We start from the raw sequence: 9,074 nt of genomic DNA, 5'->3' as shown, positions 1-9,074 counted from the left end.
CTGCCTTGTCAAGTAGAAGCTGGTAATGTTTATTTCAAATGGTTGACATAACATTCTTCAGTGCATATATATCTGAAGTTATGAATCACATACATGTAGAATTGAATGATGACTGAGGATTGTGGGTTCACTGCTCTTATTTCATAGATGAGGCAACCCAAGTTTCAAAAGACGTCACTAGCTTTTACCACTAGATATTTATGAATATAGTGTAGCAAAGGACTTGGTGCCTGACTTCCTAGTTCCTGGGCCAGGATTTTTTCCTCCTCTGTCTTCTTATGTGAATAAAATGGCTCAGATCCCTGGGATATTGTTTATTGTAGTATTTTTGCCTCAACTTAGACTTGTCTGGCACTCTAAGTTCTTGAATTGCATTGTGCCTTCATTTCTCCATGCTAACTGCTACTGCTACTGCTAAGTCACTTCAGTCGTGTCCGACTCTATGTGACCCCATAGACGTAAGCCCACCAGGCTCCCCTGTCCCTGGGATTCTCCAGGCAAGAACATTGGAGTAGGTTGCCATTTCCTTCTCCAATGTGTGAAAGTGAAAAGTGAAAGTGAAGTCGCTCAGTTGTGTCCGACCCTTAGCGACCCCATGGGCTACAACCTACCAGGCTCCTCCATCCATGGGATTTTCTAGGCAATAGTACTGGAGTGGCTTGCCATTGCCTTCTCTACTGTGTTAGAAATCAAGAATAAACTGAAGGAAGGTTCCCTCTGAACGTACTAAATTAATTCTATAGGCTTTAGAGAAATCATTGCAAGATACATGAAGTTCCATGGTTTATCCTATCTACTGGTAGAGAAATTCAAAGTGCACACTGGATCAATGTATTTTAGGAGATGTAGCACCCAGTGTCCTTTTGAGGTTTGATATCTGGTTCTTTCACAGGTTTCACCACTTCTTCTGGTTTGGGTTTAGCACTGTCATCCTTGGGTCTTTTGGTGAGATCAAAAGCAGCCAACGTTTCTGGTGTCCAGTGCACACTTGGAGGAGGAAATTCGAAAGGTACAGGTTCTACGAGACCATAATTTGCTTTGAGTTCCAGTTGTGGGGCTTCTGTTGGAACTTTTTGAAAGTAAATAAATCCATTTTCTCGCTGACATTTTTCTAGAGTGTCCTTCACAAGATTTCCAAGTTTCCTAAAGAACAAGTGTCCCGAAGGTTTGACTGTTGGTCCAGGTCCTTTGGTTTCTCCATATTCTTTGCATAATGCTTCTGCCTTTGCATAAAATTTTTCTGCTTCTTGGAGCGACCTGATTGCTTCACCACATTTATCACTAGCCAACAAAGTCTGACCATGATAACAATAAGCATAAGCTGTGTAGAAACACATTTTCAAGTGAAGATATTTTCTCCATTTAGCAGAGTATGCAGGCTCCAAACTGGATAAAGCATGATCAGCTTTCTGATAGAAATTGGCTGTTTCATATGCCAGAGCAGCAATTAGTCCAGGAGCATGTTTCAGCTCAATTGCTCGAGCAATTTTTACTTCTTGAGCTTCAGCCTGACACTGGATGATGTAAGCTTCTATGAGTCGTGCCTCTAAATCCTACACGAACATGTGAAGAAGATAAATAATGAGATATATAGATTACCAGGTGTATATACTTGAGGGAAGATATTCAGAAAAATCCCTCAGCATTGTGGGTAATTACAATACGAACTTGGAGTCTGCTAAGCTGCATGTGTATTGTCAACTGTAAGACCGACGGCAGGTTTCCTGTCTGTTTCCTGGTGTACCTATGATCCCTGGCACCACATGAGTTGCTCCATAAATTTGTGCTTTAGGCCAATGAAAAGTAGCTGTTTTTAAAAATATTCAGATGTTTGACCTTAGCACCTCAAGCATCTGTATGATTCCCTGAATATTCTGCTTTGTGTTCATCTATGGAAAAGGTCCTCAAGAATGACTCAACTCTTCCAAGGACACTAAAAATCCATCATAAATTAGTGCCTGGTGCAGTAGTGACAGGTATTCTGTTGACTAAGGGAAGATGCTTGAAGAAAAGTTTAAACCATCGGTCACATGGTTTTCTTTTGATTTAATTAACATATGATTAAGTGCATTTCTACTTGCATCACAAACCTAACCTTGAACAAATTTTCTAAACTCCTGACAAGAAATCTATTCATTAAATTTTTCTATTTAACTTTCAAATCCTAATAATTTTGATAAAGTTAGGCCAGTCATATGTTTTAAATTATTTATGATACATTATGGGGTAACAAAATAATTTTAGTAAGACTAAAATGTATATTTATATAAATTATCATAGTATAAATGATATTTATATATTAAAATAAAGTTATTAACATATTTAAACTAATAATTACCCTCAAATTACCAAATGATCCCTTATGGATGTAATTTTACAAAAGCACTTAAGTGGACCAATTTTGGTATCTCTTCCCAATATTTCTTTGAGGAATTTTAGAACAAAGTTAACATTGTAATTCACATTTGCTCCAATTTATAGATAGAAAATAATCATTTTTAGAAATGTATTAATACAAATTCACCTAACCCAAAATGCAGTGCTCTCTTAGGTTATGACAGATGATATGGAAATTCTTGATCCATCCTCTCCCTCATTAAAATAATCAGAAAGGATTTTGAGAGCTAGTAAAAGAATATGCCACTAATTGCTCCAGAAACTAGTTTTCAGAATAAGACAAATGGAATAGCAATTTCAGAGTCTCATTGTGAATCGGCATTGTTAACCAGTTAGAAGCATACTATATCTAGCACAGGAATTTAGTGACTAATTCAAGGTCTATCATACATGATAGAAGAGATCATTGTTGCCAAACACTTATTATCAATGGAAATGTTTGTGTCATTTCTCTTAGATCTGCAGCCTGTGATGCCTGGAGACTATTGAAGAGAAGGGAGGAGCAATTACAAACTGTTAATTTGTGACACTGTGTTGTTCAGTCACTACTGGATCTTTTATTCCTCTAGTTCTCCTTGGCTGGGTGGGAAGAGGCCAGAATGGCAGGAAATTGGTGTTAAATATAATCTAATGTAACTTCTTCAAGGGCACATAACCCTTCTTACTTAGGCCAGTAACTTGCTAGTTAGGCATGAGTCAGTGACATGAGTTCTGATGAAACACGGTGGAATTTATTGTTTCTTATGGATACTATGTTTTTGTTTTAGATTATGAGGGAAACTTTGTCTTAAGATTTCAATACAGAGTAAGAATTTAAGCAGTTCAAATATACTTGAAACTTTAACAGCAGATTTCAAAACATTAGTAAGAATGTGCTTATTATTTTGGTTTTAAAAAGTGAGCATCAAGTCATTAATTATCTGTTGATTTAATATTGAGACAGTTAACCACAAAGTTTAAAGATTGTGCCCAAGTCACAACTCTGTATTTACTAGTTGGGCGGACATGGACAAGTTTTTTTTAACCAGTTTAAACCATAGCAATCTCAATTTTAAAAAACTGTTATTATAAGTGATCACCTAATACAATTATTTCTGTAAGATGATTACCCGACAATGTCTATTTAAGGCATTAGCACAATAGTTAACACAAAATAGCATCTTGATTTTTATTGACAACATGATGATTAATTTTATTTCATTCATGTTTCTTCCAGACTTGATCTCATATTTTAAAATCTTTATTGGAGTATATTTGATTTGTAATGTTGTGTTAGTTTAAGTTATACAGCAAAGTGATTCAGTTATACATGCTGCTGCTGCTGCTGCTAAGTCACTTCAGTCGTGTCCGACTCTGTGTGACCCCATAGATGGAAGCCCACTAGGCTCCTCTGCCCCTGGGATTCTCCAGGCAAGAACACTGGAGTGGGTTGCCATTTCCTTCTCCAATGAATGAAGGTGAAAAGTGAAAGTGAAGTCACTCAGTCGTGTCCGACCAGTAGCGACCCCACAGACTGCAGCCTACCAGGCTCCTCCATCCATGGGATTCTCCAGGCAAGAGTACTGGAGTGGCTTGCCATTGCCTTCTCCGTCAGTTATACATATACATATATTAGTTCTTTTTTAGGTTCCTTTCTCATATAGCTTGTCACAGAATACTGAGTAGAGTTCTATGTCCTGTATACAGTAGATCTCTGTCGATTATCATGTATAGGAGTGTGCTTATGTTAATCCCAAACTCCTGATTCGTCCCTTCCCCCTACATTTCCTTTTTGGTAACCATAAATTTGTTTTCTTTGTCTGTGAGTCTGTTTCTGTTTTGTAAATAAGATCATTTGTATCATTTTTTAAAATTAGATGCCACATATGAGTGTTATCATATAAGTTATTATTATTATTACTACTGTTACCATGGTTTGAAAGTTATAGGAAAAGGATTCTAGATTTAAAAAAACAAAACAAAACTACAGTACATATCAATGAAGCTTCAAGTTACTAGGTGAAAGTTCAGTTGATTTAATCATAAAATATCTTCTGATTTATTACCCCTTTCCACTTCAGTGATAGGTTTCACACATTAACCTCAACTATTGCAATAGTTATTTATTGGTCCATTAGTTTCACTGATAATCAGCTTAGTCTCTACAAAAGTATCAGAATGATATTTTTAAAGAAGAATAGCAGTCTAGGCATGATTTTGTAAACTCATTTTGCCCTGCTCTTATCTGCTATATAAAACTATAAGCCCTGGAAAAATGCCAAAGGAAGCCAAAAGAAAAAAAAAAAAAAATTGGAAAGAAGGAAGCAAAGTGGCTAGGAGCTCCAGGACTAGAGAATCAGCACAGTGACAGGGCAACTAACTAGCATCCATCAGAGAGAGAGAAAGGACGTTAGGGATCTGAGGGGAAATAACAAAAGATCCATCGTTTGTGTTATAGGAATCCTAAAAGGAAACAAGGAAGAGAGACTTAAAGAGCACCCAAAAATAATGGTTGAAAATTTCCTAAATTTGAGGTTCGACGCATGATACAGGATGCTTGGGGCTGGTGCACGGGGATGACCTGGAGGGAGGATATGGGGAAGAGGGAGGTGGGAGCGGGGTTCAAGAGAGGGAACACATGTACACCCGGGGCGGATTCATGTCAATATGTATGGCAAAACCAACCAATATATTAATGTAAGGTAATTTGCCTCCAATAAAATAAATTTTAAAAAAATAAATAAAAATAATTAAAAAAAAAAGATATAAACCTACAGGGGCTTCCCTGGTAGCTTAGTCAGTAAAGAATCTGCCAGCAATGCAGGAGACCCCAGTTCATTTCCTGGGGTGGGAAGACTCCCTGGAGAAGGGATAGGCTACCCACTCCAGTATCCTTGAATTTCCCTGGTGGCTCAGATGGTAAAGGATCCACCTGCAATGCAGAAGACCTGAGTTCAATCCCTGGGTTGGGAAGATCCTCTGCAGGAGGGCTTGGCAACCCACCCCAGTATTCTTGCCTGGAGAATCCCTGTGGACAGAGGAGCCTGGTGGGCTAGTCCATGGGGTTGCAAAGAGTCGGACATGACTAAGTAACTAATCACAGCAGAGCGCATAAACCTAGAACCTTCAAGAAGCTGAATGAACCCTAAGTAGAATTCGTGTCTATGTCTCAATTTATTTTTCTGCATGTAGAGGTTCACCTGTTCTAGTACCATTGTTTAAAAACAACAACAAAAGGAAAACAAAAAACAAAACAGACTTAGAAAATGAACTTACAGTTACCAGGGAGAAAGGTGGGGTGAAGGGATAGTTAGGAAGTTTGGGATCAACATATACACACTGCTATATTTTAAATGAATAACCAACAAGGACCTCCTGTATAGCACAGGGAAGTCTACTCAATGTTATGTGACAGCCTAGATGGGAAGGGAGTTTGGGGGAGAATGGATGCATGTACATCTGTGGCTCAGTCCCTTTGCTGTCCACCTGAAACTATCACAGTATTGTTAATTGGCTATGTTGCAATATAAAATAAAAACTTTAAAAAAAGAAAACACCATCCTTTCTCCATTAGATTACCTTTGCTTCTTTGTGAAAGATTGGTTAGCTATATTGGTATGGGTTGATTTGTAAGTTCTCCATTCTGCTCCATGGATGTGCTTGGCTGTTTTGATGTCTTGATAACTGCAACTTATCTAGTAAGTCTTGAGATCTGGTAGCATTAGCCCTCTGACTTTATTCTCCTCCTTTACTACTGTGTTGGTTATTCCAGGTCTTTTAATTTCCTTATCACCTTTATATATCAATTTGTCAATATACACAAAATAATATAATCTGTTTATTGTATTTTGGCATACTTTTATCCCATGGGTTTTGTTTTACTTTAAAAAATATCTTCACATTAAAACTATGGGAATGCAAAGATCCAAATGATTTTCCCCAAGGTAGTTCAGTTCAGTTCAGTCGCTCAGTCATGTCCGACTCTTTGGGACCCCATGGACTGCAGCACACTAGGCTTCCCTGTCCATCACCAACTCCTGGAGCTTGCTCAAACTCATGTCCATCGCGTCGGTGATGCCATTGAACCATCTCATCCTCTGTCATCCCCTGGGTAGGATTAATCTTAATTTTTAGCAATTCAATTTTTGCATTAAGGGCAAAATTTTTTTGAGTATGTGGTAACTACACTGCATAATAATTTATTTTCTGTTACTACCAAGTCTAAAGTAAAGTTCTGGGTGCTTCTGTTTGCTTGCTTCAGTGACCAGCGTTAGTCACTTCAGTCATGTCCAAGTCTTTGCAGCCCTCTGGACTGTAGCCCCCCAGGCTCCTCTGTCCAGGAGATTCTCCAGGCAAGAATACTGGAGCGGGTTGCCATTTCCTTCTCCAGCTTTAGTAACCAAGGCCCACATAATTAGGAAGATGGAATTACAAACAAATAAAACTTCTGAAAAGTCAAACTTGTTGAATTTTTACTTCTCTTTCATGTCAAATATAGCACTTTAGAATGAGCCTGAGTCAGAATAATTTTTCAAATCCTTAAATTTTTCATGAAATCAGCTATTCTCTGGAATGGGTACCTTGAGAACTATTTTTCTTTCTTTATGGTTAGGCACTGCACTGTATTATAACAGTGTTGGTATCTGTCCTGGCTATTCTTTTCCTATAGGGCGTATGATTGACATTTTTTTCTCTACTCTTAATTCACTAGAGCCTGCTTGGTTCTTTTACTTTTTTTGTGGTTCATATACAAAGGGTATTAACATTATACAGCTAAACATTTCAATAAAAGTAAGATGAAGCCCCAGGAAACCTGAGCTTATGCTCAAGAGACAGGAGATTAATCTTTTTTTTTTTTTAATCTTCTGATAGGACAGAGAGAAAATGTAAAAGTAGTGTTTTTAATTAATTTTTATTGAAGTGTAGTTGCTTTACAGTATTGTGTTGGTTTCTGCTTACAGCAAAGTGAATTGGCTATATGTATGCATATATGCTTCTTTTTTGGATTTCCTCCCCATTTAGGTCACCACAGAGAAGAGTAGGATTTCTCAGTAGTTAGCAGTTTTTGATTAGCCTTTCTGATGGACAAGCCGCACCAGATGGCACACTGGACTCCCCGGCAGCACAGCAGCCCCTGGGCAGCCCGCAGAGCTACCCTTCCACTGGCCAAGGTGTACCGCTTCCATACCCCTCATGCCCACCTGGTCAGTCCCAGTCTGGATGGTTCCCACCTTTCTTTCCTTTAATTTTGCTTCAGCCCCTGAGCAGTACTAGATCAAGTGCAGAAGTGACTGGCCAAGCTTCAGCTGGATCCCTTCCAGACCTGTGAAATCACTTGGCAGATCACTGTGCTAGTTCTTCAGTGATGACAAGACAGGAATTGCCTGACCTTCCTCTTCTCAAAGCTTCCATCCCACTCCTCATTTCAACCCTCCATCTCAGCTAAAATCCATCTAGAGTGAGCTCTCATATCTCTCTGCCTACATGTATATTCATCTTTTCCCTCTGGACAGAGAAAGATTCCACTTTTTGCTGAAAGTGACTTTACACACAGTAAACGCTGTTCTGTTTCTCTCTCACTTCTTAAATAATCTGCATCATTACCATTCTTTCTATTTTCATTAGTCAAGTTCTACGTGCGGGCATCTCCTCTAGCTTGATAAAAACAATGGAAACTCTCTCTTAACACAGCTGCCCTGTCTAGATACCCATCTTATTTCACTGTAAAATGTCTTAAATGTCTAGACAGGATAGTTTGCTGGATCTAAGCTAATGATCCCAAGTTTGACAAACAAGCGTAAAAACGTGTGTCTCCAATGTTCTTATCTCCAAGTCATCATATGTTCAAATATAAAAGGAAGATGCCAGCATCTTGCTCTATCTACCTTTTTAAAAAATTTATTTAAGTATAGTTGATTTACAATGTTGTATTAGTTTTGTGTGTAGAGCAAACCATATCAGTTATACATATAGATACATCCACTCTTTTTAAGATTCTTTTCCCATATAGGCCATGACAGAGTATTGAGTAGAGTTCCCTGTGCTATACAGCATGTCTTTATTAGTTATCTATGTTATATGTAGTAATGTATACATGTAAATCCCAATCTCCCAAGTCGTTCCTTCCCCTTCTTCTCCTCCCTGGTAAACATAAGTTTGTTTTCTACATCTGTGACTCAATTTCTGTTTCACAGATAAGCTCAGTTGTACCATTTATTTTAGATTCCACGTATAAGTGACATCATAAAATATTTGTCTTTTTCAGTCTGACTGACTTCACTCAGTATGACAGTCTCTAGGTTCATCCATGTTGCTGTAAATTGCATTATTTTGTTCTTTTTTATAGCTGAGTAATATGTATATATGTACCATATCTTTTTTATCCATTCCTATGTCAGTGAACAGCTATGTTTCTTGCATGTCTTGGATGTTGTAAACAGTGCTGCAATGAACATTGGAGTGCATATATCTTTTCGCATTATCATTTTCTGTGGATATTTTCCCAAGAGTAGAATTGTTGCATCATATGGTAGCTCTATTTTTAGTTTTTGTAAGGAATTTCCATACTGTTTTTCATAGTGGCTACACCAATTTACATTCCCACCAACCGTGGAGGAAGGTTCCCTTTTCTCCACACCCTCTCTAGAATTTATTGTTTGTAGATTTTTGATGATGGCCATTCTGACCGTGTAAGGTGA

The 9,074-nt window shown here is 38.0% G+C and overlaps 1 pseudogene; it reads right to left on the bottom strand.

Annotated features, from left to right (window-relative positions):
• Positions 1-664: 664 nt before the first annotated feature.
• Positions 665-7,571, bottom strand: LOC148774093 (BRO1 domain-containing protein BROX pseudogene; annotated as a pseudogene).
• Positions 7,572-9,074: the final 1,503 nt, after the last annotated feature.

Source organism: Moschus berezovskii, chromosome 23 (genome assembly GCF_049115385.1).
Source record: "Moschus berezovskii isolate FMDL1 chromosome 23, NW_MosBer_1.0, whole genome shotgun sequence".
NCBI classification, from domain to species: domain Eukaryota; kingdom Metazoa; phylum Chordata; class Mammalia; order Artiodactyla; family Moschidae; genus Moschus; species Moschus berezovskii.
This window is presented reverse-complemented; position numbering and strand designations above follow the sequence as displayed.